Below are 24316 nucleotides of genomic sequence, written 5' to 3'. Positions count from 1 at the left end.
AAGGTCGGGCAGAAAAAAAGAGAAGGTGTTGCCCTATATATTAAGATGTATACATTTGGATTAAGCTTGACATGGAAATAGGAGACAAACTTTTTCAGAGTCTCTGAGTAAGGATGAAAGGGGTAAAAACAAGGGCAATATCACACACACACACACACACACACACACACACACACACACACACACACACACACCCCCCACCCACCCCTAACAAATTCATCCAGAGCACAGTACCTGGTGGTAATGAGAGGATTTCCCACTACCCAAATACCTACTGGGAAAACAATACAGCAAGGCACAGATTTAGGGATGTAAGCAAATAGTCAACTATCCAATAAGCAAATGCTTTATCGCAGTGGTCTCCAACCTTTTGGGGCAGAGCGTCCAGAGCGCAAGAATGGCTTGGGCTAGCCCATATAACTCAGTGGGCACACAAATGCCCCGGTGGGCGCCGCATTGGGGACCACTGGCCTATCGGATAGTCAACTAGTCCCTGGTCTAGTCACTCTCTCCTCCTCCCCCCACTGCCTCTATTAGAGGCAGCAAGGGAGGGGAGAGCAGGAGCCAGGGCTGGGAGGAGCTGGCTTAAAAGCTAGTTCCCCCCAGCACTGTCTCTGCAGTGGGTAGCAGGGACTGGGCACAAGCCAGGAATCAGCTGATCCAACTCATGCCTAGTCCCAGACACACCTCTCCATTTTAAATATTTTAAGAGCCTGTCAGTTCTTAATATGTTTAAAAGGCTGGTGCACAGTGGGGGACCCTGTGAGAGCCAGGAACCAGCTATTCTGTTTGCGCTGGGTCCCCCATTGCACTTAATACATTTAAAAGGCTAAAGAGCCGACAAGCTCTTAATACATTTAAAAAGCAGAGCAGCAGCAGGGTTAGCTCTTAGGTCTGGAGCTAACCCTGCTGCAGCTCCCCCCCATCAACTAACGACGGAAAATTAGTCGATTAGTCAACTAATTAGTTGATTAACTTTAACATCCCTACAGAGATTATTCAATAAGTTCTTGGAAGTATTGGAGACTTTTTTATTTCAGGAAGAGGGCGTTCTAGATTTGATTTTGAAAAATACAGAGAAACTGGTTGGGAAATGTCAAGTGGAAAGCAGCTTGGGCAAAAGTGACTATGAAATGGTAGCACTCATGATTCTAAGGAATGGTAAGAGGGAAAGCAGCAAAATGAAGTCAATGGATTTCAAGAAGACAGACTTTGGCAAATTCAGAAGATGGTAGGTAAGATCCCATGGGAAACAAATAAAAAATGAATAATTGAAAACAGTTGGCAGTTATCAAAGAAATTAAAGGGCACAAGAGCTATTCCACTGAGTAGGAAAGATAGAAAGTATGGCAAAGGACCACCCTGAGTCAACCAGGAGATATTCAATGAGTCCTTCAGATTTCTGAAGGATGATTTTAAATACATACAAATATACAGGAACAAAACTAAAAAGGCCAGGATAAAAAACAAGCTCTAACTAGTTAGATTCATAAAGGGTAAAAGAAAACATTATGTAAATATGAGAAGAGGAAGACCAAGGACAGGGTAGGCCAATTACTCACTGAAAATGGAAAAATAAAAGAAAATGTAGACATGCCAGAGGTGCTCAATGACATGTTTGTTTTGGTTTTCACCAAGATTGGATGCCTAACATAGTGAATACTAGTGAAAATGGGGTAAGGGTCAGAAGTTAAAATAGGAAAATAACAAGTTAAAATTACTTAGACAAGCTAGCTGTCTTAAAATCACATGGCCTCATGAAATGTATCCTAGAATACAGAAGGAGCTGACTGAGGAGATATGAGTCATCAACTATTATCTTTGAAAGGTCATGGAAGACTGGAAAAAAGCAAATTTAGTGCCCATCTATAAAAAAGGGAAATAAGGACAATCCAGGATATTACAGACTAGTAATCTTATCTTCTATGCCAGGAAAGATATTGAAGCAAATAATTAAGTAATCAATTTGCAAACTTTTAGAACATAAGGTAATAGGCAACAGTCAGCATGAACTGGTCAAGAACAAATCATGAGACCAAGGACTCATCTAGAATATGCAGAACATTCCCATGGAATTTAAATATCTTCTTCTGATAGCGCTGTCGAAAGTGAAAGTAGTTTAGACATGGCTTTTTCGGCAAAGCCCCCGCTTTGTCAAAAAGCTGCTCATCAAAAAATGAGGTTTACACGGCTTTTCAACAAGAGGGGGGTTGCCAAAAAAGCCATGTCTAAACTACTTTCACTTTCAAAAACTCTGCTTTCGAAAGTGCAATCGGAAGAAAATATGCAAATTCCTGCCGGGGGCAGAGGGCGCGAGTAGACAGATGCTGCTGCCCAGTGGCTCTGACTACATTTAAAATTCAGAGCTGCAGCGTGGGTGGCTCTGAAGCTGGCACGAGCCAGGACTGCTCATTCTCAGCTGAAGTCGGCTCCTGGAGCTACCCCCACTGCATCTCTGCATACCGGAGTTTATCTACTAATCATTAGCCAGATAATCGCATTTTAACATCCTTATTACCTTGAATTATGTCATATCAACTACAGAATGAAGGACATATTGGCAGGGGGAGGGAAAGTATTCCTGGGCTCCTTATCCCAAACTCCTGTCTGGGGATCTGTATTCAGCATGCTACCAAATATACTCAAAATGAAGTATAAAGAAGAAACGGAAACTGTAGAGCAGCAGCAGCAAAAAAACATCAGAAAAGTGACATGGGATACCTGACTATATATTTAAGTGATTTCTATGTCTGTTATATACTCGATTCTACACTGTTGTGAACTAGAGTAACTCTGCACTGAACATTCTGGTTGCCGCAAATTCATCAGGCAGAATAAAAGGACACAAACAATCTGCTGCCCCCTTAGGGAAGTAAAAGAGAACTGCATGTAAGTGAACCTTGCAAATATTTCCATATACTAAACGGAGCAGCAAACAGAGAAAGATGGTATTTCCAGAAGGATTTACCATAAATAGCTGAAGTGAAAATACTACAATTTTAGTAACCTGACAAAAGTAAGTTTTCTAATATGCAATTAGTTTAACTATATTTTGATGGCTTTTCATTCTAGTTTGTACTCGTATAACCTGAACAAAAGATTCTGAAAAAATACCATCTTTAAGAAATATACATTTAAATTGTTTAATAGCAGATCTGATAAGAGTGGTAGCCAACAACAGTATAGCTAACAGCACATGAATTAAAACATCTTAAAGAATTTGTTTTTTTTAATTAATATTTTATAAATAGCATGATTGGTTGAAAGATAGACCACTTCATTAATTTTCAATGTGCTTAAGGTTTAAGAAATATAAATGTACATAAGCTCAGTAACAGACAAAACCCCAAACCTTATTTCCAGTCTGAGGACACAATTTTAAAGCTCTCTCACCAAACCTAACCCTTCTCCTCCGCACACACAAAACCCCCCACCTTCCCTAAAAGTTGCAGAAGCAGGTTCACCTAGCTTCTGAATCTTGTTACTTTCTTGTTACTCTACTCCTTCTACAGACTACCACTCTAGCACCTGACTCCATAGGGCACCTGGCAATCCATTGAACTACTGACTCATTGCAGTTTCTAATTTTTTTTTTAAAACCTAGAATGAAATGATTAATTTCATAGAATCACAGAATACTAGAACTGGAAGGGACCTCAAGTTGTCATCAAGTCCAGTCCCTTGCCCTAATGGCAGGACCAAGCACCATCTAGATCAGGGCTACTCAACATGCGGCCTGTTTGTTTGCGGCCTGTGGATGGGAGCTAAAACAAAAAAAGGAGTCAATATAATGGTCTTCTCTTGATATATGTTTTAGTAACTCAATTCCTGGACTGTCATTGCTCATTAAAAGTGGGGTCATATGGGTGGAAATCAGGTAAATATTAATAAAAAGAAATATCAGCAGAACTGACTTAAATGGGGCCTGTATGTTGAGTAGGCTTGCCTTAATCTTTGTATTCATGCCCATCAGTGTGAAAATATATTTACATATATACGCAACCACACTTAAGTTACAAACCTTGGCATGTGCTGAGAGTATCATTTTGGCCCTCGTGGCTTCCAAAAATTGAGTAGCCCTGATCTAGATAATCAGACAGATGTCTATCGAAACTGCTCTTAAATATCTCCATTGATGGAGATTCCACAATCTTCTTCGGGTGGTTAAGCGCAGGAAAAACTTCCTGTCAGGCAATTTATTCCAAATGTCCATCCTAATCCTCTCTTGCCTATTGCTTCTTCTCCTATCATCAGAGGCCAAGGATAACAATTCTTCTCCCGCCTTCTTGTAAATACCCTTTTAGATACTTGAAAACCGCTATTATGTCCCCCCTCAATATTCTCTTTTCCAAACTAAACAAGCCCACTTCTTTCAGTTTCCATCATAGCTCATGTTTTCTAGACTTTTAATAATTTTTGTTGCTCTTCTCTGGACCTTCTTCAATTTTCCCCATCTTTCTTGAAATGTGGTACCCAGAACTGGACACAATACTCCAACTGAGGCCTTACCATTGTAGAGTAGAGCGGAAGAATTACTTCATGTCTAGCTCACAACACTTTAATGCATCGCAGAATCATGTTTGCAACAGTGTCATACTGTTGACTCATTTAGCTTGTGGCCCACTATCACCCCTAGATCCCTTTCTGTCATACAGGCAGTCCCCGGGTTACATACAAGATAGGGACTGTAGATTTGTTCTTAAGTTGAATTTGTATGTAAGTCGGAACTGGTACATGTTGTAAGGGAAACTCTAACCAAACATTTCTCCAGAGCTCAGTTTTATTCTCCCACACCTCACTTCTCTCAGTCCTTTATTCTCAAGCTGAGGTGTCTGCTGAGAAAAGCCGCTCCGAGTCTCCCTGGTCTGCTGGGGGGGGGTAGAGGGGGGGCGCTAGCTTCGCGTCTCCCTGGTCTGCTGGGGGGAAGCAGCTAGTGCGGGGTTGCCTCACCCCGTTTGTAAATAGGGATCCGATGTAAGTCGGATCCATGTAACCCGGGGACTGCCTGTACTCCTTCCTACACAGTCACTTCCCATTCTGTGTGTGAAAATGATTGTTCCCTCCTAAGTGGAGTGTTTTGCATTTGTCCTTATTAAACTTCATCCTATTTATCTCAGACAATTTCTCCAGTTTGTCCAGATCATTTTAAACTTTGACCCTATCCCCCAAAGCACTTGCAACCTCTCCCAGCTTGGTGACAGACCCCTGCAGATCCCCATTTTTTATGCCCTTCCCACCTCACAATACACTGTTTAGTTTTCAGGACCTTTACCAGTATTCTCCCACAAAATTTCACCTCTGCTCTTCCTCCACATTTTCCTCCATAATCACTGTTCTTTCCTACCTCCCCATCACTCACTCTAATCTATTACCTCATTTCCTTCCTACCTTCCAAATACGAATTAGCTTTTTTATTTATTTATTTTTAAGAAAATGACTGTTTCAGTGTGGGTTTAATTTTCAAGTCAAGATGTCATCTAAGACACTATATGACCTAAGTTTCTAATTCTCTTGCCACTATTTTCTCATGCTTGTGTTTTGGTGTAAGCCAGTAAAAAGTCTTCAGGGCTATCTATTGTCATGCCTACTGTTTTGATATCTTCATTTCCAATTATTCAGTGAACACAAATTATGATTTTTTTAAATTAGTATTTTAGTGGAAGGATAAGAAAGTTAACTTGGAAAATTGAGAAAATTGGTATGCGCTTTGTTTTAATGAAGTGTTTTTTACATTTCATTGGCAGTAGCTTTGCATTTAAAATTGTGAAAGCATATTTTCCTACATGCCAATTCCTTATGCACCATAAAGCTTTCATTGCATAAAGAGAACACTAAAAAGAATCAGCACGTTGTCCATGAATGCATTAGGTTAGGATAAATTTGACTCAGTTTTTACTGGTCTTCCCAGGATAGAAATGAAACAGCATACTCCAGACTTCTTACCTTTTTTTGCCCTTCATTAAGGGCATGATATCCTTATATCCTCCCATGATATCCTCCCAGTCTGTAGCATTCCCAATCGTGGTGGCGAACTCTTTGCTCATGGGTAAAAAGATCTCTACATGGGATTCAAGAAATCTCTGCTTGAATTCCACTCAAAACTTGGTTTATGGTACTGTTACAGTTATATACATACACTTCTATTATAGGCACGGGCCATGTTTCCTTTCCTTTGGTTTAATGTTATTTGAATGTGACCAAATCTTTTCTAAGGACTGAAAAGTTTTCTGCTAGCATGAAGAAAACTTCTCCTCCATAGGGTTGCCAGATGGTTGCAACAAAAACACTTGACATTACATCAATCTACATTACATATTATTTAGAAAATAGCAGTTATTTATATTTTCTTATTTATATTCCAAATAGAAAGCTCAAATACTGGACGGTCTGGTTCAAAACTGGACACCTGGCAACCCTACTCTTCCATTGTCCATTCTCCCAAAATAAATTATTGTACTTTTTTTAAGGAAAGTTTGATCCAATTTTTAAAAATTAACTTAAAATTATTTTACATAAATGTCTAGCTCACTAGTAAAATTATTTACAGTAGGACAGATGTAAACTATTCTAGTCTCGATAACTCCTGTATCTTACAGATTGCCATCAATTTTAAAGGAGTAATTCCACAGATTTCTACTTCTGATTTATCAGTGATATATATTATGCATTGCAAATATACCAACTGCAAAACCAGTGTAGTGTCATAACAAAATCATGTGTCACTATTTAAAGAAAGTTAGTTTGACCAAAATTATGTATTGCTAATAAAAACAGCAGTATACACTTTTGTCACTAGGTGGCACCAAAACAAAAAACACTAAATATTGAGAAAGAAGCCACAAAATCCATTAGTGAACATCTTGCAATTTCCTATAACTCAGATAACTAGAAAGATTTTTTTTAAGCCATTACACAAACATCAATAAATAGATGTTTAAAGATTCAAGACTGCTGAATTTCTGTGGAAAACAGATTCATGATATACAAGGTCAAATTTACTTGCAGATCAACTCTGATCTTCCCTCACACTGTTTTTAGTTTCATCTGCTTCCAATAGAAGTAGCAATCAAAGTAAAAGGCTTTAAAATTACCTTTACAGTTTATAAGGCAAATAAAAGTAGCCTATCATACAGACATATGTAATAGCTTAAAACCATCTTGATTCTTACCTTTAACACATTTGTCTGAATGACATCCAGAGAAACCAAAGTAGTACTGTACATTCTAAAGATTAGAGATCGGGTAAGTGACTTGGCAATTAAAGTATCAGATATCTTTATAAACAGATCACATTTTGTTACTGTATTGTGCCCCTCTTTCTTCATTGCCTTAAAATCATAAAGGCAGCTAATCTCCTGGGGTACGTCTAGACTACAGAGTTTTTCCGAAAAAAGTAGCCTATTTTTTTTTTCAAAAAAACTTCACCTGCGTCTAGACTGCCGTCACGTTCTTTTGAAATTAAATCGAAAGAATGCGGCAGTTTTTCTGACAGCAGTAAACTTACTTTTATGAGGAAGAATGCCTTCTTTCGAAAGCTCTTTCAAAAAAGGTGTTCTTGACTGCAAACAGGGCTTTTTCGAAAGAGTGCCCAGACTGCCTGGGTGTTTTCAAAAAAGCAGTTCGCTTTTTCGAAAGCCTTGGGGATGTCTAGACAATCTCTTTCGAAAGAGGCTTGTAGTCTAGACATACCCCTAGAGCTAGAAGCCTGTATACCAGGAGTCGGCAACCTGGGGCATACAATCCGATTGAGTGGCTCACCGCCCCTCCCCCCCATACATTGGGCTTGGCCCAGGACCACGTGGCCATGGCAGCAGCTCCTCCAGCGGCTGGAGCCAGGGCCAGAGCCACATGGCAGCTGCTCCTCAGGCGGCAGCAGCTACCACCCAGGACAGCTGGGAAGTCACCACATGGCCGTGGCCCCAGCTTCAGCCCTGGGGAACAGCGGTAGCTGCTCCTGGAACAGGGTGCGTGGCAGCTGCATGGCATAGGAGTTCTGGGGAGCTGCTGTGACAGTGGCTGCTGTGGTGAGAGATCAGACTGATGTTCTTCTACCATCATCACCAGAGGAGAGGCACTAGAGACAGAGGCTTCTATGCTACTTAAAATATCAAACTACAAGCCCGAGATCGGCAATCCAAGGCCAAGGATCACACTAAACAGTAAGATCTGCATCTTTATTAATGAAACTGCTAAAATGTAAGTAGGACTATTATTGACTTTAGAAAGTATCAATGGCATGTAAATGGAAGTGAAGAAGTTAAACCTCGGCATGCCACTTCTGAAAGGTTGCTGACCCTACTTTGGGCAGGGGGCTGGACTCAACCTCCTGAGGTCTCTTGCAGACCTAGGATTCTATGATTCTATGACCCCTTCTGTATACCTTCCAAAAGATTTCTAACAGTACAACGATCTCTAACTGTAGCTGTTCATGAATATCAGCTGCTGAAATTGTGTTGGAATTCGGGTCTGGTAAGTTCCCCATGTAAACAAAAATAAAACTGAAGACCAGTTAATTATCTTCAGTTTTGTACTAAATGGAGTACACGCAGCAAACATCCTCATAGTTAAATATTGTTGATCCACATCATGTTCCTTTAACAATTCTGTTCAATTACACAATAATGCTTTTAACCATTGCCAGTTCTGCAATTTACCTATTTCAACTTCTATTATACTATCTCTCTACCATTTCCTAGAATTGTTCTCTGCATTACTCTTTAAAAGCAGTTCCACACATTCTAATCATTTGATTGTAAAGGTAGTGTTACAGTCAGTGAGAGTGAGAACTGCCAACCTCCAGTAAGTTATTTGTAGCCATTAACTGTCTAAATTTAGTATTGAATTTTTTACACCTCTATTCAATCATTATATATCCAAGAAATGTATGACTGCTATTACATTTTTCCTGCTTTAGAAACAAAGTGTATTAAACAGCAATTTATTTTTTAAATATATTTTATTCTCTCTAGAAAAAATAGCAGAATTGTTAGTCATCTGCACAGTTTCCTGTCATGATTACAGAAATAAAACTTTATTCTGTGAATTGCATGTGATCATATCTATTTTGCATCACCACTTGCCCTCTCTCCGATCTTACAGAACTACTTTTAACATTCTGAACTACCCATTGAAATAAATAAGTTTTAAAACTGCCATTTTTTTTAATCCCCCCAAGTGTCAAATAAAAACAGTAAGTGAAACTTCCATTTGGTATCTAAATCTTTACCTAGTGACACTTCAGGTTTGACAACAGAAATTAAAGGTTCATAAGCAGCAGTGGGCCCGAAGAGGCAGGGCCTCTAGCAGAAAGGGAAGGGCCAGGGCAGCCAGCCCCCCTAATGCCATCCAAAATGCAGGGGGGGGGAAGGAGAAGAGGAGACGGGGCGGGGTATGTGTGTGTGTGTCCGTCCGTCCTCCACCCAGCCCCCATGGCCCTGAGCCCCTTAATTGCTAGGCACTGGGACAACTGCCTGATAAGCATCTCAAAGCAATACACTGGACTTCCGATAATCTGGAATCTTTGGGACCTAGGTGGTGCCAGATTATTGGATATGCCGGACTATCAGGAGGTACTATAATCTCTCTCTCTTTCTCTCTCTCTCTGTGTGTGTTTTAAACCCTTTTTATTGTGCATACTATATAGTATATTGTAATGTTTTCGGTTTTTTAACCCTTTTTTACTCTTTTCGCTTGGTTCAACTGCTGCCTTGTGACTCGTTTTTTGCCAAAGCTCACTCGCTAGGCTCTTGCCATTTTGATGCTGGACTATCAGGAGTGCCATACAATTGGATGCCAGACTATTGGAGTTTTATTGTACTTATAAAAAATAATCTTTATATCACATGTGTATCTCTATATATTCTAATACTAGAAGATTTACCAGCATTGTTTGGGTCCTTAACTCAATTTTTGTTTATTTAATTTAAATCATTGGTTTGAGGTAGGACTGCAAATGACGGGTTCAGTATGTAGGCTACCCCAGAGAGATGACAACCCCAGTCCTCTCTCACAGCAGCAGCTTGGGGCCAAGTGAGAATTGCCTCTCTGGTCCCCGCAGCTCCAGCAGGCAGTCAGGTAAGGGGTGTATGTCCCCCTGATGGGACAGGTGCAGATTTGTTTGCTCCCCTTACACTGCCCAGCCAGAGTGAAGAATGCAGCAAACTGTGAACCGTCTCTCTCCCTGATGAAGGGGAACCAGCAGCAAGGTCTCCTGTACAAGTCAGGCAGAAGATGAGCTAAAGGGTGCCTGGGAAGTGGGAAGTTTGAGAGCGCCTCCAGCCAGCACCTTTCACCTGCCTCGTGATTCTGTCTCTCTTCTCTATGGTTTTTTGAGAAACAATCCCATGCCAGGCACATCATATTTTCCAAGCACAACCAAACTCTTACCTTAAGTTATGATAAAAGGAAGCTATATACTCAACTTGGTGATCCTAACTCTTACCGTTCAGGAGGAGTTCTTGAACCAACAGACTCTGAAAGACTAACTCTCACAAATATATATAGTAGATCATGTATGTGCCTTTAACTAAGATGCCTTAGTATAGGATGGAAGTCTCTGCAATGAATTTGTGTAATTTGAAGTACACACTAATAAAAATCTCTAAAAACCCTGCAAAGGATAGCACGTACATGTGATTTAAAAATCAAATATACTATATAGATCACATGGCACTTTTTTCCCCCCCCTTTTTCACAAAGACTACCTTTACTGGAGTATCAGCCAGCTCCAGGGAGCTCTGCAGAGAAGACAGAGTTCAATTACTAGAAAGTATCAACATTCAGGAAAACGAAAGAAAAGGCATTACCAGTTCTTGAGCACAATGGACAAAAATACTGAGAATAATGTATTTCTATTACTCACAAGTGAACACGGATCATAAAATGTTCTACTCCTAAATGCTGAATAATCTGTCCTTGGTTACAGCTTTGTACCATCAGACCCTGGAGATCTTTCCCAAGCTTAATTATACTAGAAGACAACTGGGATTCAACAACTTTTAAGACATATTCTAGGCGATAATTATTGTAGTACTAATTCTCACTATACAGCTAATAATCTCCACCCTCCATACAGCTTCAAAATAAGGACAGAAAAACAATGAAAAAATGTGAATATGAAAAAGTGAGTGAAGCTTTGTTCTTATGGTTCACACAGCAAAGGGATAAGAGCATGCCTATCACAGACCCAATTCTGCAAGAGAAAGCTCTGAGTTTCCAAAAGGAATTTAATGAAGGGGAACCTGACTTCATGGCTAGTGTAGGCTGGCTTGATCACTGGAAAGAAAGATACAGGTTAAGGCAGCTCAGTATATGTGGCGAAAAATTATCAGCAAATCAGGAAGGGTTTCTGAAATTTAAAGCACATTTTCATTTTCTCATAGAAAATGAAGGATTATCATGTGAGCAGATATACAAACTGCAATGAGACAGGCTTAAACTATAAAATCCTGCCTTCAAAAACTCTAGCTTCCTGGGTTGAAGCTTCAGCTCCTGGGTATAAATGAAGTAAAGAAAGAGTGACAATTCTAGCCTGTAGTAATGCTACTGGTAACCACAAACTAAGACTCATATTTATTGTAAAGGCAAAAAAACCACGAGCTTTCAAAAACATAGCAACTACTGCTCTACCAGTTTCGTACAAGAATCAGAGGAATGCATGGATGGATTCAGCAATTTTCCGAGGCTGGTTTTTCAATTAATTTCTTCCTTCAGTAGAACAATTTTTGAATTCACTAAACCTACCAAGGAAAGCAATCCTTGTCATTGATAATGCGCCAGCTCATCCTCATGAGGATGAGCTGATCAGTGGGGACATTAGAGTGATTTTTCTTCCTCCTAATATCACCTCTGTCAGCCTATGGACCAGGGTGTGCTTGAAGCGTTAAAGAAAAAATATCGTTGTAAGCTTTTAACTACGCTCATTGAGGCGATGGAAATGGTATGCTAGATAAGCTAAGGACACTGAACAAAAAAGATGTTATTTATTGGATCACACAATCATGGGAAGAGATTGAACCTCAAACTCTGGCAAGATCATGGAGAAAGTTACTTCCGAAAGACGAACACACACAAGATGGTGCAAGAAAATTGTGATAACCTGCTACCTTTGTTACAACAAATTCCAGGCTGTGAGAAGGTGAATGATGATGATATACAGGAATGGATGGAGAAAGACAAGCAACAAGAACTGACTGACCGCGACATAATAGCTCTGGTGAATCAGAATGACAATGAAGATACAAATGACCAGAGCTTGACATTTAGTGTAATCTACTTGCCCATGGTGAGTAGATAACAAGCCGGCACATCTGTGCAGCGCGGTAAGCGCATGCGCAGTGTGCCGAATCGCGCAGCTGGCAAGCGGGGCTCGCTGCCGCTTGGCGAGCCCTGCAAATGACAATGACAAAACAGAGAGAATTAGTCATAGCAAAGGGGTCAAGGCTCTTAGAGGCGGCACTGGCTTACGTTGAACAACAAGGGGAGGCAACTGCTAGCGATGTTATGTTATTGAGACGCTGGTGTGACCTCGCCACAAGGAAGAGAAACAAAGCTGGGAAACAAACTTCAATCACTGATTTTTTTAAACAATAACTTCAGCATTTTGCAGTACTGCATACTAAATGTTCTGTACTCTATTATGTTAGTTATTCTATTATTATGTTAGTTGTTCTGTAGAATAATAAGTAATAAACCTGATTTCATACCAGATTCTGTTGTATCTGACATTTTTGTTAATCCGATCACCCCTTGGTCGGATAATCAAGACTCGACTGTAATTTAATAATTGTGTAACCACTAAGATTTGACATGGTTACATGATTATTCTATAGTCTCCACTCCCAAGGAGCCCCTTGAAACATTGCACTGTTCCCTCTATGTCAGAGGCAGCAACATGGGGTGGCAGGGAAAAGCTGATCCACTATGGGCCCAAATTCCCCACAGAGGCTGTACTGGCCTCCCACATAGCAGCCTCTGCTTGTGGTGAGCCCAGGCCCACTATGGACAGAGACTGTGCCGGTATCCACTGCAAAGGGCTGCTCCAGCCCCTCAGAAGACCTATCATGGATAGGTAGGGTTGCCAGGTGTCCGGTTTTGAACCAGACAGTCCAGTATTTGAGCTTTCTGTTCAGAAAACAAATTAAGAAAATATACATGTCTGGTATTATCTAATAAAACAATGTAGATTGAGATGTAATGTCAAGTGTGTCCAGTATTTTTGTTGAAACCATCTGGTGACCCTATGGACAGGGGCTACTCCAGGGAGTTCACATTCCACAGAGAAAGAGGCTGCTCTATCAGGAGCTGGGAGCCAGCAGCAGGTGGCAGCTCCAGCACAGGGCTGGGAGTTGGCAGCCAGTCCTAGTGCAGGGCTGGGGGCTGCTCCAACCAGGCTGCAACAGTCCACAGCCCAGATCCCACTTTAGTTGATTAACCAGGTAAACATTAAGTTAGCCGGTGAAATTAGGTTGACTGAATAGCTGGGATTTTATATCCCTGTTACATACTGCGCTCCCATTACTACATCTCACAAGTACATTTGCCTTTTTCCAGCAAAAACCTGCAATACCTTTTTCTGCTATAATTATTGCCCTGTCATTTTTTTATTTGTGCATTTGATTTTTGTTGGACTCCTCTCCTCCATTTTGAAGGAAGAACTGCAAGATTTGTATTTTTTAAATGAGTTATCTGTTGAATATCTTTACCCTTCAACATTTAGGACTATGTTTGAAAGATATAAATTTTTTGCTAACTCTGGGCAGGTCACTTTCAAAGAGAAAATACACATTGAAAAACCTGCCCTACAATTTCTAATTTTGAAAGTTAACCTCTTCTCACATTCTGTTTGAAAAGTCAAATACATGCACACATGCACAATTTAAAATAAAGGTCAGCTAAAAAGCACTTGAATTATTGAAGAAAATCCATTTGCTCTACTGAAATCAAGGGTCGCAGGCATACATTTACAGTGTTAAATATCCAGTCTACAATGGACAAGTGTAAATGAGTCAGACCATCTGCATTCACTCACAATACAGCCTGGCAGATAGTTGGAACTGAAAACACAAAGCAACATGATATTCCCTTCAAAGCATTAAGAGGGGGTTGGGTGGTGTTGCAATTCAGAAATAAGAACTACCTACATTAACAGACTGCTAAAACTCTTACTATACAAGTTAATAATCAGTCGTAAAATATTACTAGTTCATCCATAGTACTACTAAGTTACCTGACAATTAGGTTTAAAGCCACAGCAGACTGATTAATATTGCTAACAGCTGCAGTTGCGCACACAAAGAGATGCTGGTATAGGAAGTGACCTAAACACAAGTTGTTTGAACTATAACTATTAATTAAATAATCTGTTAGCTGCAAGACAGCATTTTAACTATATATGCTAGTTAAGTAAAAGATCATGTCACTGTATACATTAAAAGGCTGGCAAAGAAATACATCAAATGTTAACATAAGTGGACAGCAGCCCACGAGCGTAGGAAAGAACCACTTTAGAGCATCAGCTTTTGACATCAATGTTTGAATAATCAATTTTTCAATACCTTTTAGGCATATCCAACAGAAGGAATAGGTGGAGGTTAGGGATGTAAGCAAGTATACAATTAACCAATAAGCCTAGGCTTATCATTTAATCTTGACTATTCACATTTCCCCCCCCCCCCCTTGCTACCTCTATATCAGAGGAGCAGGAGCCAATGCTGGGGAAGTGGTCTTAAAAGCTGGATCTCCTCCCCTCTCCCCCCCTTCACAACCTGCTGCCCCGTCCCTCTCCCCCCTTCCCCACTTCTATCAGAGGAAGAAGCGGGAGGCAGGAGGGGACCAGAGGAGGCTGCCGCAGAGCGGCCTCTACCTGTCTGCTTTGTGGTAGCAGCCTCAGCCCATGGTGAGCCCAGGCCGCTGAAGAAGCTGCTTCATGGCAGCCTCTTCCCCTCCTTCCCGAACCCCACCACAGCAACCTCTGTCCATGGGGAGCTCAGACCCCCATGGACAAGGGCTGCTGCCACCCCGCACTGCTGTCTCTGTATCAGAGACAGCAGCGCAAGGGGCTGGCAGCTGGTTTTTAAACCAGCTCCCCTCATGGGCCTGTTCTCTAATACAAAAGCAGCAGCACGAGGTGGCACAGGGCTTCCCAGGAGTGGGGCCAGAGCACACTAGCTACCAGCTCTGCACCAGGAACTATAGAATAGTCATGTAACCAATAAGAATTCATGTGGGTACTTAACTACTTTATTTGTAACAAGGGATGTTACATCCCTAGTGGAAGTAACATCCATTAAATCACTCAAGAAAATGTCTACATTAGATATGGGCTAGCTTAAAGACAAACAAAACAAAGCGCGCACTGATTATTGAGGCAACAAGTTACAAATGTTTGCCATTAAGATTCCTTACAAGCAAGTAAATGTCTGTTTTAAATCTTCACATTGTGACAGATATGGCAACTTCCTGCTATATCCTTGGGAGGCCTTATTGAAGTTTAAGTACTTGGGGGAGGGCACTTGTATTATATTAATGGCTTCTGTAGGACTATTCTATTTCCTGGAGGAAACATGCCTTAATTTCTCCAGGAACTAAAAGTGGTGTGGGATGAGGGAGGCAAATTTCTCAGATTATAATACCACAAAAGAGGTCACTAATTCAAAATGGATTCTTCAGAGCCCAATAAACATGTTGAGTTTTAAACTAACTTGGACTCTTATTCCTCATCTAGGATAGGACTTTCTGGCCAAGGGGAAGCTTCAATCATTGTGGAAGGGTTGAAAAGACTGGTCTACTACCTATAAAACAAATCTGACAAACTATTTTTTGTTTCTTGATAATCACTCAGCTAGCATAATACATTTGTACATCTTTAAAAGTCACCTTTTAATTAAGTACTATACATTATACCAGAAATCTAAGGAATTGGTAGCAAATAAACTCAAATGAATGTAAAGTATTAAAGGCACATGGTTAATCTGGGGAAAAAAAATCTACCTGAAGATTTTGTAGTCACTGTAGTTGAAAGTAGCTAAAAAAAATAACTATAAAAAAACTCCTTCAAAATGTTTCTGTATTTTTTAATATCACAGTTTTTTGACTCATGCACTAACATGATATTACTCAAAATGCTCTCAAAGCTACACCCATTCATGCTCTTCCCTATGCTCAGGAACAGCATACTTACCTGTGGCACAGAATCACAGTGAATGTTAAATTTGTGGGCTGTAAGAGCATTTTCTTCCATTGAATCAGGGAGAGAGAAGCTGTGGAAGATAGCAATTAGGGACGTAAAGAGTTACCTGGCAATGACAACCAGGTGATGCTTACTGGGTAAGCAGTTAACCAGCAGCCCGGCTGGGCTTTCCCCTTCTGCCCAGCTGGATCCACCATGTGGCCACCCAGTTAAACTTAAGGTTTAACCAATTAACATTTTAAACAGGATCCTACATCCCCAATGGTAATACCACAGTACCAGAGGCAACCCCCTTAATTATCCAGGCTGCTTCACAATTCTACCAAGTAACAGCCGCAACAGGGGCAAGATGACCATTTTGCGGGGCCCAGGGCAGCACAATTTCATGGCGCCCCCCCCCTTTGCCACAGCACATGAGTGGGGCTTTTTGAAGCATGGGGCCCGGGGCGGACACCCCGCTCACCCCGCCCTATATCCGCTCCTAAGCAGCAAAAGGGAAAAGGGAACAGAAAGAGTGGGAGCTTACTCCCTAATGCCAGGAAGCAACTGAAGACAGGGAAAGACCCTTGCACATTGCTAGGAAACAATAGGTTACCCATTGAAGAGGTATATCTATACCCTACATACTGCTTCTAAATAGCCTTTTAGGCCAAAACATTTACGAGGAGAAAGGCAGAAGAATGAGTCAAAGTAGGTTTACTGTTGTTGCTCTGGGGCCTATGGACCCTTCCTAGCCAACATTCAAAATAAAGGAGGAGCAGAAGCCACTGATCATTTCCCAGGCATGGTAATAGGAGCCAACTAATAGTTTTTCTAGACTTCAGAAGATGTAGATCGCTAATTTACTATGATTTGCCAGATAGGGCAACTTCTTCCCATATGTCAGTCCTCTATACCAGGATGGGCAACATGCTGGAGATTCACAAGGATTAGCCCCTGTCCGGGCCCTCACTGCTATATTTACCTGCACAGCCACAGGTACTAGTAATTGTAACTGCGGTTGTCCACAGACCACTGTTCACTAGGGATGTTAAGAAGCGGGTATTTCACTAATTGTGTAGTAAATAAAATTTTTATCAACTACATGATTACTCAATGAAGAAAGGTGCTCATCCCTACGTTCACAGCCAAAGGGAGTGATGCAGACTGGGCCACTGATTCCTGCCATTCCCATTGGCCAAGAACAGCAGTCCGCAGCCAACAGGAGCTGCAATCACTGGTACCTGGGCCATGCAGGTAAATATAGCGGTGGGAGCCCATCAGGGAATAAACCTGGAAGACTGGATCTGGCCCATGGACTGGTATTTGCCCACCACTGCTCTATTGAGTTTAAATGACAATTTCAAGAGCAACTATACCAAGAGACGGGGTTTAAGGATGAGACATTTTCTTCTTCTCGGATGGTTCAAGTCAGCACCTAGGAGTATTGTGGCCAGAGTAACAACCTGAGGGTAATCTGCTCACAACCCAAAGGAACATGGATAAAGAATATAAAAGACAATATATACATTAGGAAGTGTTCCACAACAGAAAAGAAAAAATAATGGCCCTACAAGTACTATCTTAGCAACAAAACCGGAAATGCCCGATGAGTCCTAGATGAGACAAGGAGGTCTGTGATGTCCTCCAGTTTTCCCAGAGTCTCTCAAAGTTCTGTGGGAACAGGAGAGGCACCCAAGATAAAGAGATCTCTTAGCCAGCCTGCCAGCAGACTGAACATTCAGATCAAGGGTGAAATGATTTGGAAGACATTTAGGTGGCATTCTGCTCAGTCAAGTTCAGAGCTTTCACAACCAATCTCTTAAATATAAAGATATCACGCAACCACATTTTCCTTTCTTTTTAGCACCCACTGGTTTTCCAGAGTAGCAGGGCAGCTTCATTTCTTTAAGCTCAGTCACACTGAGGTTTAACAGAGATTTCCTGGTGACCATATGACAGAGCAATCACCAGGTATGTATGTCCTCTACCCCAGAGGATAGGTACCCACAACACCAGCAAGGTCAACTCTGAAGAAAGTCACTCGATTCTTCTCCCCACCCCCAACATCTGAGAGTGACTAGCAGCAGGAATCAGGACAAATCTGTCATATCTCTCCACAGTATATTACAGCTATGTGCTAGAAAAGGTGTTTCTCAACCTGTGGGGGTCAGCTGCCTATGGTGAAGGTTACAACATCTTTTTTTTTAAAGGGTGTGTGTGTGTAAAAAGTTATATTTATAGACTTTATGGTTACAAAAAAAGCAAGGAAAAACATGAACTATCAACCAATGCAACAATGCCTGCCTGATTCTGCAGTCAGTCCAAGAATCGAAAGTACAGCTTGTCCCATTCATCTGGAGGTCTGTTAACTTTGATTCTACAGCCACAAACAGAATTGTTCCAGTATATTGAAGAGTTTAGTGCATCTGCCATGACATTTGCCATTTTACTGCATCTAGGCACCAAACATTTTTATTTTTGTTTTGTCTTCCTGCCCTGCAGTTACCTCTCACTCCATCCACACAAAGGAGAAATGAGATTATACAATGCAGACATTACTTTGCAAAGCCAAATAGCAGAACATTCACAACTAACTGCTCTTCCCTTCTACCCTCTTCTCTGAATCCACCTCTTGAGCTTGACTCGCCTCCCTAGCAGATTCAAACCAAAACACACCCTTAAATGCTTCTCAGCTACCACAATATTTCAAACAAGTTGTTGCAGTAGCTGACAAAGGATTCAAGAACATTCACATTAAAACAGAGGAAGTAGTGAGCAATTTGGAGATCAACAATGTTGAAAAAAGAAACCCACTGAATTCTTCATGAAAAAGCTTATAAATTTAAAAATTAAAACACTATTTTAACAAACAGCAATACTGAAACATAAAAGCCATCTGATCATCGTACTTGGCAACATTTTTACTTGCAGTGACACCAAACCTCAGAATGGGGAAACTGATTGTAGTCCATGTGCTGGATGGTGTTAATGCTGTGCTGGGAGCTGCTGCTGTTGCCAGGTTAGGCCAAGTCAATTCTCCACTACAACCATGTAATCATCTAAGTGAATTCATACTATGGTGGCAGATGTTCAGGATCAATTGTTTATAAGGAAAGTCAGTAATTCTCAGTACAAGCTGAATGAAACCACAGTTTAAAGTTTACAAAAAGTGAAACGTTTGTCCAGTATAAGTAGAAAAGATCCATATGGAGGACTTACCATTTTGCTTTCCACTAACAGGATGTGCTTCAAGAAAAAATAGTCTGAGGCTTTCCGGCAATCAGTTCTTGTAACTGGGTTCAGCTGACAGTGTTATATTAGCATTCTTTGCCAATGGAGCCCAAAGCTATGACCACAAAATGGCATGACCACCTGTTTAGACTAGTGCACTCCAAAGTTATTTGGGCACATTACCACCAACGCATCCTGGTGAGTGAACAAAGACGATGTAGTGGAACTGAAAGTTACTTGATGACACTTAAATTTGTGGAGATAATTAGAAATAAACATCTCTCCACTAAACTGTGAATAACTGGGCAACCAACAACATTGTCTTTTCTTCCACACCAAGACTGACAGTCTTCTACAACTTTGTACACTTGTTTTAACTCAGGGAAGACAGACTATCCTGGCTGAAAGCAGCTGTGCCACTGCTCAATATTTCATTTAGCAACACCAGTGTGAATCAGAGGACCCTATGACAACAACTGGCTGAATGCTTCCCTGGGTCAGATATATGCTACATTAAACAGCTATGCATGTGAGCTCTCTACTGAAAACAAAGTAGCCTACTGGTCATCTGAATCACTGTGAAATGTATGTATGATGGATAATATTTAAGAAGTTCTTTATACTGAAAACTATGTCCTTAATGTTTTGGGGTTAAGGCACACCTCAAAAACATTCCTGTCAGCCAGGAGATAAGACACCTATCTCCCTGTCTGGTCATTTACACACTGCATGTTTCAGTGTATGTCTATTTGCACATTGATCCCCACCCAAAATAGAAGATTGTGAAATCAACATGAAAGGAAATCCAAAAGATTAAACCAACATCAGGGGAGCCCTGTTTATATGTAAAGACAAGGGACTCATCATGATTAGGGATGTAAGCAATGAAAGAAAATTATCAACAAACATTTTATAGGTTGCACAGTTAACCCATCACAGCCCTATCCACTGTGGCATGAAAAAGTAGGGCTGCCCTCTCAGCCCCACCATATCCAGCTTGCAATAGAATCCACATCCTGACTGACATAGTCTGGTCCTGGTCACCCACAGCTCAGACAGCCTGTAGCATAAACTTGACTTTTCCAGCTAAGTCACTGAGTGGATGGGCTTCCGCTTCAACATCAAGAAGTGCACCTCCCTTCAAAACAACGTCATCAGGGATCTTGTCCAGGTGACAGTTAATGAACCAAGAAAATCGATGGCCTCCCTCAAGGAGGGGCAGATATACCAGCACCTGGGCACACACCCCCAGGGTCCGTATCTAGCAGAACACTGAAGATACCGTTACAGAGATCCTGCATGAGACTGCCAGCATCAATTCCTCCCCATTTATCCCCGGCAAAGAATCAGTGTTTTCAATACCTTCCTTAACCTCCCTCCTATCTCCCTTGTCATCAGGGGACCGGCCTTGGCCAAGGTTCCTCTGAACAAGGTAGACAGCACCATCAGGCAGCTGGTGAGGAAATGGTTCTTCCTTCCCCTGAAGACTAGCAGCACCATCATCATCCATGTCTTGCACAAGCAGAGTGACACCCATGTTCCTCGAATGTGCAACATCACAGTGATCACCCATGCCTTCTGCTTCCTGACATGCCTGGATCAAATGATGAGGAGCATTGAAGAGAGCACCATGTGGGGCATAGTCAGGAAATGCATCGCCAGGACCCCTTTCAAGCAGGACATTGCCACTTATCTCAATGGATATCTGGAGGCTGAGTTCGGGAAAGACCAGTCATCATTCTAATCCCATACCGACAATGCTTTGCGATGTCTAGAAGATTGGATGCTGCTGGATGTGTTGCATGCAGTGCCAGGAGCTGAGACTCATGGTACCCCACTTAAAGAACTCAGACCACACCATTCAACTCACAGAGCAATGCTGGAAAGGATCCTGAAGGACGCCATCCGCTGACACTATGCGGACAACCTTAAGCAGAAGCCAGACAGGCTTGGTGTTTGAGTTAACCAGCAAGTCAGACACCAGCAACCATTTCCTCCCCAGAAGCATCTTCACCCGATTCGCTGAGTGGTGGCTCATTCAGCAGGCACAGCTCAACTGTGTACCACTCAACAGAGCCATGGGAACAGGGACGAGCACTTCAAAGAAGTGACGCTACACCAACAAGATGCTGCTCCACATCCTATACTGTGGCCACGCGAGAACCTGACAACTATGCCATAACATGATCCAACAATGGTTGGCCAAAGTCATTCCTGGAGAAGATCGATATCAACTCTGCCATCCCTGTAATGGAGACTAATATACCTCATAGGACCCCTGTCTTGGAAGATTGAGCAATATACCTTGCTGGCTGACCTCAAGACCCCAGGGCTATGAGGTCCACATCCATGCCCTGATCATCTGAGCCTTAGGCACACGGGAACCAAACAATAAGCCAGTGCTAAGAGCATGTGGAATCAGCCAGCACTAAAGCCAGTCATGAGGCAGCTCCTGGTGTCCAACGTCATTACAAGGTCCAGAGATATATACACACACAACACCAACAATAGCTGACCATGTGAATAAGACCGCCAACAAAGAACACTGTAAAGGAAGTCACCCAATTCCTTCCATGCCAGATCACATTTTTTCCAACAGAAAACCCAGATACCAAAAGATTAACAGACAAATCCCACCCATGTACATATCCACTTTTTAATACCTGTTGAGTCTTCTCAAAACAGTAAGTCTCAATTCCCATAAACCAAAGAGAAATCAAGCTTTGAACATAAGAATGATCAAAGGTCCATCTAGCCCAGCAGCCTGTCTGCCGACAGTGGCCAGTGCCAAGTGCCCCAGAGGGGGTGGACCGAAGACAATGATCAAACGATTTGTCTCCTGTCATCCACCTCCAGCCTCTAAGAGAGGCCAGGGACACCATTCCTACCCCCTGGCTAATAGCCTTTTATGGACCTAACCTCCATGAATTCATCTAGCTTCTCTATTATAGTTCTAGCCTTCACAGCCTCCTCTGGCAAGGAGTTCCACAGGCTGACTATGCGCTGTGTGAAGAAGAGTGATAGAAATGTAGCCTTGTTAGTCTGGGGTAGCTGAAGCAAAATGCAGGACAATGTAGCACTTTAAAGACTAACAAGATGGTTTATTAGATGATGAGCTTTCGTGGGCCAGACCCACTTCCTCAGTTCCACTTTCTCCTGTGTGAAGAAGAACTTCCTTTTATTAGTTATAAACCTGCTACCAATTAATTTCATTTGGTGTCCTCTAGTCCTTATATTATGGGAACTAATGAATAACTTTTCTTTATTCACCCTCTCCACACCACTCATGATTTTATATACTTCTATCATATCCCCCCCTCAAAGAAAGACAAAGAAAGATTCTCAGGTTGAGGTGAAATATCCAACGGTACATCTAGACTACATGGCTCCGTTGATGGAGCCTTGTAAAGTAGTTTACTCGGCATAGTCAATGAAGTGGGGATTTAAATAATCCCCGCGTCATTAAAATAAAAATGGCTGCCACGCTTTGCCAACAATCAGCTGATCCGGCACAGTGCCGCAGTCCAGACACAGCACGGTCGACAAGGGAAGCCTGTGTTGACCGCTCTGGTAAACCTAGTTTCACAAGGCATACCGGAGCGGTCGATAAAGGCTTCCCTTGTCGACTGCGCCGTGTCTAGATAGCTGCGCTGTGCCGAATCAGCTGACTGTTGGCACAGCATGGTGGCCATTTTTGTTTTAATGAAGCAGGGATTACTTAATTCCCCACTTCATTGACTATGCCGAGTAAACTACTTTACATGGCTCCGTCAATGGAGCCATGTAATCTAGACGTACCCCTAATGACATCCTAAGACAGGAGATGAGGAAGGGATGGGAGAGTGACTGCCTGCCAAACAGCTATATGAATCATAAGGATATCGGGTCAGTCCTGGGTATGTGTGAACTATTATTATGATTTTGCCTCTCTCATGCCTGACTTTGATGCCCCTGATTCTGCCTATGGTAAGCAAAGGACAAGCATACAGAGCAGCTCTTAGCTGTAGAACAAGAAATGGATCTCTCAGTGAGAAAGCCTAATGCCCCACCCAAACATTTGCACTTCTGGAAACAGACCTCTTTGCCACTAATACCAACAAGAAGTCTCCCCAGAAACATTCAAGAGTATGAGCCCAATTGCCATGCACAGTCTTGGGAGAAGTATTTGCTGAAGCTGTCAGACACTGGATTCTGTTCCCTTGCAAGGTAGTCAATTGTATCCTAATGCAGAGTAAAGCACCAGTTCGAGAGCTTTACCCCTTCAGCCCAAAGAGAAGCTCTAGCCCTTCCTTGTCAACTGAAATAGAACAAGGCTGCTACGCTCTCAAAGATTTTATGGACTTGTTTCCGATTAAAAGAGTAGAAAACAGATTTAGGCATTTCTCAAGGAAGCCGATGTGCAATCATGACTCTTGGTCCAACCATTTGCCTTGAGATGTATAAGGCCACAAATTCACTCCCAAGCGTATGAGGAATACATTTGTCATCATGGTGATGAGCAGAAAAGATAGAATTAATGGAATTGCCACACAGACATGGTCTAAGCCTTCTGACCAATTGAGAGAATCTCATACTTGATAAGGGACAGACACCAGTTTGTTCGCAGCATAAACAGTCCTGAGCCAGGCCTGGAAACACTGAACGTGTAGTCTGGCATGAATTGTCGCAAAGATACATGCTGCCATTTTTCTGAGCTGTTAAAGATAAATTTCCTTTAGAAGTCTGTGGACTGATCTGAATGCCTGAGATTAAACCTGTTAATTTCAAGAATCTGACAAGTAGAAGGATAAACCTTGGATGATATAGCATCTAAGAAGGCCCCTATAAACTCAATCAGCTGCATCAGGGTTAAATTAGATTTCTCAATGTTGAGATGGAGCCCTAACTTCCAAAACAGGAACAGAGTTAGAGAGA

General features: G+C 41.7%; 1 protein-coding gene across 4 annotated transcripts in view; it reads right to left on the bottom strand.

Annotated features, from left to right (window-relative positions):
• ANKRD28 (ankyrin repeat domain 28) overlaps window positions 1-24316 on the bottom strand; it is a 234980-nt gene that overhangs the window by 185087 nt on the left and 25577 nt on the right. The gene's annotated exons all lie outside the window — the stretch shown is intronic.

Source organism: Pelodiscus sinensis, chromosome 2 (assembly GCF_049634645.1).
Source record: "Pelodiscus sinensis isolate JC-2024 chromosome 2, ASM4963464v1, whole genome shotgun sequence".
Taxonomy (NCBI): Eukaryota; Metazoa; Chordata; order Testudines; family Trionychidae; genus Pelodiscus; species Pelodiscus sinensis.
This window is presented reverse-complemented; position numbering and strand designations above follow the sequence as displayed.